Consider the following 7,915-nt stretch of genomic DNA (forward strand, 5'->3'; position numbering starts at 1 on the left):
TCATATTAATATATTTTTTAAAATTAATACTTAAATTAATTATGTGCTAATGAACCGTTCTATTTTTTACGCATAAGAATCATTTCCAACAATAAAGCCCTTAAATTAAGGGTCTGTTTGGCACAGCTCCAGCTCCAGCTCCATCCCTCTTGGAGCTGGAGCTCAGCCAAACAGTTTCAGCTCTACCAAAACTGGGAATGGAGCTGGGTGGAGCTCTCTCATAAAATAAACTAGAGTTATGGAGCTGGATTTAGGCAGCTCCACAACTCCACTCCAGACCCAACTCCAGCTAAATTTAGGAGTTGAAGCTGTTCCAAACAGCCCCTAACTCTCCGTCCATTTCTAAAAAAAAAAAGAAAAAAAGAAAAAGAAACTCCGTCCATTTTGTCTCATGGGGCAAGTATGGTTTACTGCCCGGCGATCATCGCCGCCGCCACGGCCGGCGAACGACGCTCCAGCCGGCGGAGGTGACCCAACCCAGCCACCGCCGGCGAAATCCCGGAAGACGTCACACCGCACCGCCATCGACTCCCTCGGCGAGGACCTCCTGCTGGACATCTTCCTCCGCCTCCCCACCCTCGCCTCGCTCGTCCGCGCCGCGCTCACCTGCCGGGCGTGGCGCGCCGCGGTGGCCTCCTCCCCGTCCTTCCGCCGCCGCTTCCGGGACCTCCACCCGCCGCCCCTCCTCGGCGTCTTCTGCGACCCCCGCGGCCATGGCCTCCCGGTCTTCCTGCCCTCGCACGGCCGCGACCGGGACGTCCTCGCGGCCATCCGCGGCGGCGACTTCCTGCTCACCCGCCGCCTCCGAGACCTCGACGACGGCGGCGCGCCCCTCCGATGGCGCGTCTCCGACTGCCGGGGCGGCTACCTCCTCCTCGTGAACTCCGACGCCGGATTGGTCGCCACCGTCAACCCCATGGCCCCGCGGATGACAGATTTCATCAATATGCCCTTTCGGATCAACGATTCTGCGGCCAACAATGCGGGTGCGGCAGATGCCACCGGCCAAGAAGAAGAATCTTCGCCAATTTCCCTCGACCTACACTTGATTTGCTCGGAAGAGGATCCCATGTCATTCCAGCTGGTCTGGCTCTGCCACGATGAGTCCAGGGTGCAGGCAACCGTCTTCTCAAATGGCACCAACGGTTGGTGCCATCTCCCGTGGGTAGACATTGAGGCGAGAGCTTCGCCGGTTGCGCCGCACGACGGTAACAAGCATTGGCTTAAGCCCGGGATGCAGGCCAATGGCCTCATTTTCTGGCCTTTCAAGAACAAGGAGCACATGCTGGTGCTGGACACCAACAACAAGGAGTTCACAGTCCACGAGATCCCGGTATTCTCCGAGGTCCAACAGGGTTGCAGCTTCGCCGTTGGTGAAACCAAAGATGACGTCCCTTGCATTGTCTGCGTCGTCGGAACCACCGTTAGTGTATGGATGCGCAAATTCGACGAGAAGGGTGTTGAGAGGTGGAGATTTGCTGACAGTATCCTTTCCAGTGAGGAAGCAAACCAACTGGGAATCCATGGTGGGCTGAAGGTGGTGACTCTATAAACGATGGCTTTGTGTACTTGGCCACAACAGAGATGATCTTTTCACTCTGCATAGAAACAAAGAAGATTGAGAAGCTGTTTCCAATGAGTTTTCGGTCCCGTCATCTCCATCCCTACATCATGGCGTGGCCGCCGTCTTTAGTAGGAAACTATGGGAAGTCTGCAGCTCCAAGACTATCTCACCAATGTTTAACTGCTAACTAGGCTAAGGTCGGCAAATTTAATCTTTAATTATCTCGAGACATTGTTCTATCCAATTCTCTTATCAGGGGACAAGCATTTTGGTGATATTCTGAAAAAAAAAAAGATAATTTTTCCACTTCTGTGATTTTGGTAGTCTCTGTGCCTATACGACTATTGGTGGAATTTTAATGGGCTTTATGAATCAAATGCGATAGCATTCTCAGTATTGTTTCTTTATTGGTGACAGATGTTAATCTGCTATTTACTCAACTGTAAGATAATCTGGGGCCAATATTTATGTCTATGAGCACCGAAACAGTTTAGACTGCATGGGCGAAGGGATCTTTTTGTTTGTATAACTTCTCAACTTGGTCCATTTCTTATGTTGGCTATTAGCATTACAATTAAGAGCCTTCTTTTGTGTTCTGAGTCTGCCACTCCTGCCTGCGACATCCTTGCTCATTACATAATATGGATGTGTGTGCAAATGTTGCTAAGAATGGTGACTGCATCCTTTTTCTGTATGATATGACTGCTTAGAAACAAAACAGGGTAGCTTATGATGTCTGCTATACTCACCTGTTTTTTTTTAACTACAGAGAAATAAAAACTGGTGAAATTGTTATCCTGTCCTATGTATGAAATACTCTAGGAAAGTAGTTATCCTGTGATAATGCGGAGAATTAAATCAAATTTTGCAATGCTGAATATTCATCTACCATTCAAACTCAAATTTTGCAATGCTGAATATTCATCTACCATTCAATCTTGTATTTTGATATTCTGTAATACTAACCATTTTACCATTCCTCAGCACTTTCTTTTCAGTACGGGTGTGAAAGTACTGTTTTACTGAATTTTGATACATATACTGTATTTGGATTCTCTTTTGTGGTGAGTATGGAAGAGGATCCAGAATTCCAGATACCTCATTGCAAAAGATAACTTTGCGTTCTAATCAACCTGCATCGTACACCACAGTGAACCCAGTACTCGATTCAGATTGCTGTAGTAATTTGGCCTTTGGAAGAAGAGGATTGCTATAGCAATGTAGCCCCAATCCCCCAACCAGGATATAGATTGCTTTATGTATATGACATTCAGTTAGGACTTGAGAGATTTATCACTCAGCAGTACTGCATTGGATTTGCATCTCGTCCTGGCCGGAAGAATGAGATTCCCGGGCACCGTTGTTTTCTGGGCTGAAATGGTATTCCCACGAACAAACATGCTGTCTCTGTGTGATAAAAGCTTTCATCTCGCAATCAAATCGCTCGTTGTTAGGAGAGGTGTAAACCTAGAGATGGTGTGCCCAGTATGTAATCGACTGAATGAAGACCGTGGCCACATATTCTTTCAAATGTAAAAGGAGTCAAGGAATGCTGGAGGGTATTTCATCTTGAGGAGGGGAGAGCTATGCTTGAACGTTGTAGGTCAGGATATGATATCATTGGTCTGGTCCTCAGTGAGGAACAGAAAATGCAGCATAATATCCTGAATCTTCCCATGGCAAATTGGCAGTGGTTGGTGGTCACTGATCAGCAAGAAACAAAACCAATTTCGGGAACAGAATGGCCACCGCAGCTCAAACTGGGTAATGCTCTTAGCATGGTTTCTTTATTTGCGGCCAATGTTAATCTATCGAAACAGTTTAGACTGCATGGGGGAAAGGGATATTTTTGTTTGTAGCATTTCTTATGGTGGCTAATGTGTCAGCAGCTATGTAGCTGTTGGTTAGGCATTATCAAGGGCCTCCTTTTGTGTTCTGTGATTCTGTCTGTGACATGCTTGTTTATTGCACATGGACTGATTAGCATCCTTAGCTTTATCTGTGTGCAAAATTTGCAAAGAATGGTGAGTGCATCCTTTTTCTCTATGATATGATTGCTTGGAAAACAAAACAGGGTATATGCTTACAACATCTGCTATATACTCACTGTTTTATTTTTATGGTGAAGTTGTTATCCTGTCCTGTGTATGAAATGAAAGAGGTACGTAGTTATCCTGTGATAATATGCCGGTGAATCAAATCGAATTTCACAATGCTTAATATTCATCTAACATCCAATCCTGCAGTTTGATGTTCTGTAACATCCAATGCTTAGGATTCTTTTTTTGTCGCAAGTCTGTAAGATCCTTGATCAAGAGAATGTGAGACGTTACCTTTACAAAAAAAAAAAAACAAACAAACAAACAAAACAAAAAAGCTGTTGCTGTAAATCAACCTACATGGTACACCTTAATCGATTAAGATTTATGTAGCAATTGTTAGATAAAAAGTATATGAACAGTGAAATGTGAAATTTAGAGTATTACAAGCCAAGGATTCTAGGTATTTAGTGAATTAATAAGCCATAAGAGAACAGAAGTATGTCAAAAGTGAACAAAACAACAATAAAAGAACCTTCTCACGCTTGCCCAAAATCTGAAATGTATGTCAGCTTTATCTCCCAATCTTGTATTGGCATCTTCAACTGTCACAACCCTTGTACATGTTATTTTCAAAGAGAAGGCAACCATAGATATAAGCCATATTGTCATTACTTGACTGTATATAGAAATATTCTAGTTGATGTCCCCAATGGTTTTCTTACTGATAAATTATTCTAGGTTAAGTTTACAAGTAACCTAAAGTTTATTATCAGTCAAATTATTCTAAGTAACCTAAATATATATAATTCCATAGCACTAAGGAACTTCACCACTCACTAGAAGGTTGGTTGCGTGAGAGGTTGAAACACAAATCGTTGTAAAAGGGTAATGTCACTTGGAATACCTCCACAGTTCGACTCAGATTCAAAAATTATTACGCCATGTCTTGTAGCATTGCCTTTTTCCTTGCGTAATTAGGGTAGTTTCGGACCCTAAAACTCAGTTTAACCTAGAATTATACGAACAACACAGACAAGTTCAACATTAGTGTTATGCTTCGGGAAGGGTCGAAGGAATGATGCTGGTTTGTCCCTTTGGGAGAACAGCTTACAGAGCTCATTGGGGATAGACCGGACGACCACAATTAACTGTATGTTTTGGCAATCAAGGATGGAGCTGCATACTTGATAATGACATTGTTGGTTCCCTCGATGATGATGACGACGAAACCTGTCAGGGATTTTGGATTTTAACTTCGGGTACATGTCGTGCTTTTAGGGTCTGAAACTCAGAGAAGCAAAATGACTCTTCACCAGTGCAATACTGCAAATTTTGTCACCAGATACGAAGGTTTTTCTCTCTTCAGAAAAGGGATCCAGAAAGTAAATCCAGTGCAATACTGCCGAGTGATAAAGCCAAATAATCCAGTGCAATACTGCAAGTCCTAGTTGGTTGGAGACATGCATTACTGCTGTTACAAAAGACCATTATTTGATCTCATCAAAAGCGGCCATCAAAGAAGATTTGAATCTTGCAACAGCCATGTTTAAAGAGGATTTGAATCTTGTAACAGCCATGTTTAAAGGCATAAATTGTCCTTATTGCTATATTGATGTAATTCACTAAATGCCTAGAATCCTAGACTTGTAATACTCTAAATCTCCCTATATAATGGGACATTGAGATCAATGGAAATTGGGAGAATCACATTTCGCTGTTCATATACTTGTTATCTAGCACGTCATAAGCACGCTCTAACCGAGCAAGAACGATGAAGAACTAACCGACACCGTGATGGGTTAGATGGCTCGCCTCATTCCTCTCGATGTCGGATCTTCTCTTCCTCTCAATCTTCATGCTGGCCATCTCCGTCGCCTCATGCAGCAGCTTGACAAGCTTTTCCGGGCTCCAGCACGCTGTTCTCGACGCAACAGGGGTTGTGGTGCTGCCATATATCCATCGCCTTCGCTGGAGCATGGTACCTCTGAGGAACTCTGGCGGCGGTGCAACCGGCGTAGGGCTGTACAGTGGTGTCGCTGGTGAGTGCTCCAGCGAAGGCGACGGAGATATGGCGCAGCAAGTGTGGTTCGTCTAGCCATGGTGAGGACAAAATGAAGTCACCACCTTTGGCACCTCCTGCGGCAGTCAGTCGGACTGCAGTCGCACTCTTGCCGTCCATCCATGGGACTTGCAGTGGTGCGGTGATTCCACCAGAATGCATTCTAGCGCGGTGCAGCTGTCGAGCATCACTGAAGGCCCGCGGCGAGTCGCAAGGGTGCTCGAGTCAGCGCTCCCAGCTCGGGTGGTTCTGCGGGCAGTGGCGCTGTCGTTGTGGCGTCGTCCTCCTTGTTTGGCGAAGCCAGAGGGAGGAGACCGGGGGCCACGGCTGGCAATGCCAGCACCATGGCCCCTGTCGCGTCGAGAACGACGTGCTGGAGCCCAAAGAAGCTTGTCGAGCTGCTACATGAGGCAACAAAGATGACGAGCACAAAGATTGAGAGGAATAGAAGATTCGACATCGAGAGGAATGGAGCGAGCCATCTTACCCTTCACGGTGCCGGTGAGTTCTTCACCGTTCTTGCTCGGTTAGAGCGTGCTGATGACGTGCTAGATAACAAGTATATGAACAGTGAAATGTGAAATTCTCTCAATTTCCATTGATCTCAAAGTCCCATTATATAGGGAGATTTAGTGTATTACAAGCCTAGGATTCTAGGCATTTAGTGAATTATATCAATATAGCAATAAGGACGATTTATGCCTTTAAACATGGCCGTTACAAGATTCAAATCCTCTTTGATGGTTGCTTTTGATGAGATCAAATAATGGCCAAATAATGGCCTTTTGTAACAGCAAAAATGCATGCCCCCAACCAGCTAGGACTTTGAGGGCTTTATCACTCGGCAGTATTGCACTGGATTTGCTTCTCTTTCTGGCTAGAAGATCCCTCTTCTGAAGAAAGAAAAACCTTCGTATCCGGTGACAAAATTTGCAATATTGCACTGGTGAAGAGTCATTTTGCTTCTCTGAGTTTCAGACCCTAAAAGCACGACATGTACCCGAAGTTAAAATCCAAAATCCCTGACGGGTTTCGTCATCATCATCATCGAGGGAAACCAACAATGTCATCAAGTATGCAGCTGCATCCTTGGCTGCCAAAACATACAGTTAATTGTGGCTGCCCGATCCATCCCCAATGAGCTTTGTAAGCTGTTCTCTCAGAGGGACTAACCTGTCCTGAATGCACCCATCTCTCAGCAGCACCAGCATCATCCCTTCGATCCTTCCCCAAGCAGAACACTAATGCTGAACTTGTATGTGTTGTTTATATAATTCCAGGTGAAACTGAGTTTTAGGGTCTGAAACTACCCTAATTACGCAAGCAAAAGGCAATGCTGCAAGGCATGGCGTAATAATTTTGGAATTTGAGTGGAACTATGGAGGTATTCCAGATGACATTGCCCCTTTGCAACGATTTGTGTTTCAACCTCTCACACAACCAACCTTCTAGTGAGTGATGAAGTTCCTTGGTGCTATGGAATTATATATATTTAGGTTACTTAGAATAATTTGACCGATAATAAACTTTAGGTTACTTGTATACTTAACCTAGAATAATTTATCAGTGAGAATACCATTGGGGCATCAACTAGTATATTTCTATATACAGTCAAACAATGACAATATGGCTTATATCTACGGTTGCCTTCTCTTTCAAAATAACATGTACAATGGTTGTGACAGTTGAAGATGTCAATACAAGATTGGAAGATAAAACTGACATACATTTCAGATTTTGCACAAGCGTCAGAAGGTTCTCTTATTGTTGTTTTGTTCACTTCTGACATACTTCTGTTCTCTTATGGTTTATTAATTTTTCACATGTTGGACAGGACAAGTTCTCTGAAAGATTTTATGTGTGAGTGGTTGTTACATCGTCAATTTCATTCAGAAACAGAAGCACAAATTAAGCAAGCAAAATCCTTTTGCTGCCCTTTTAAGAATTACTACAACTGAACCTCTCAAAAATAAATAATGATAAGTTGATAACAGAACCTCCAACTTTGATGTTTGACCTCTACGTCAATTGAGGCTCAGTACATCATCCATACTCTGTTTTTTTGTGAAGAAGAATATGCAAGTTCGTTCAGAAAGGCTTGCAAATTAAACAAGCACTGCAAGGACCTCTATGATGTGCGTTTGAGTTCTTTCTTTCAAGTGCTTCAAAAGCAAACTTCATCATCTTGTTTGTGCATAAATTAAACAGCCAGTTTCAAATACTGATAAGCACGGTAACTCCATAATCATA

The 7,915-nt window shown here is 43.9% G+C and overlaps 1 pseudogene; it reads left to right on the forward strand.

The window, feature by feature from the left end:
* Positions 1-344: 344 nt before the first annotated feature.
* On the forward strand, positions 345-2,276 carry LOC127770751 (uncharacterized; annotated as a pseudogene).
* The last annotated feature ends 5,639 nt before the right edge of the window (positions 2,277-7,915 follow it).

This window comes from Oryza glaberrima, chromosome 1 (assembly GCF_000147395.1).
Source record: "Oryza glaberrima chromosome 1, OglaRS2, whole genome shotgun sequence".
NCBI lineage: Eukaryota > Viridiplantae > Streptophyta > Magnoliopsida > Poales > Poaceae > Oryza > Oryza glaberrima.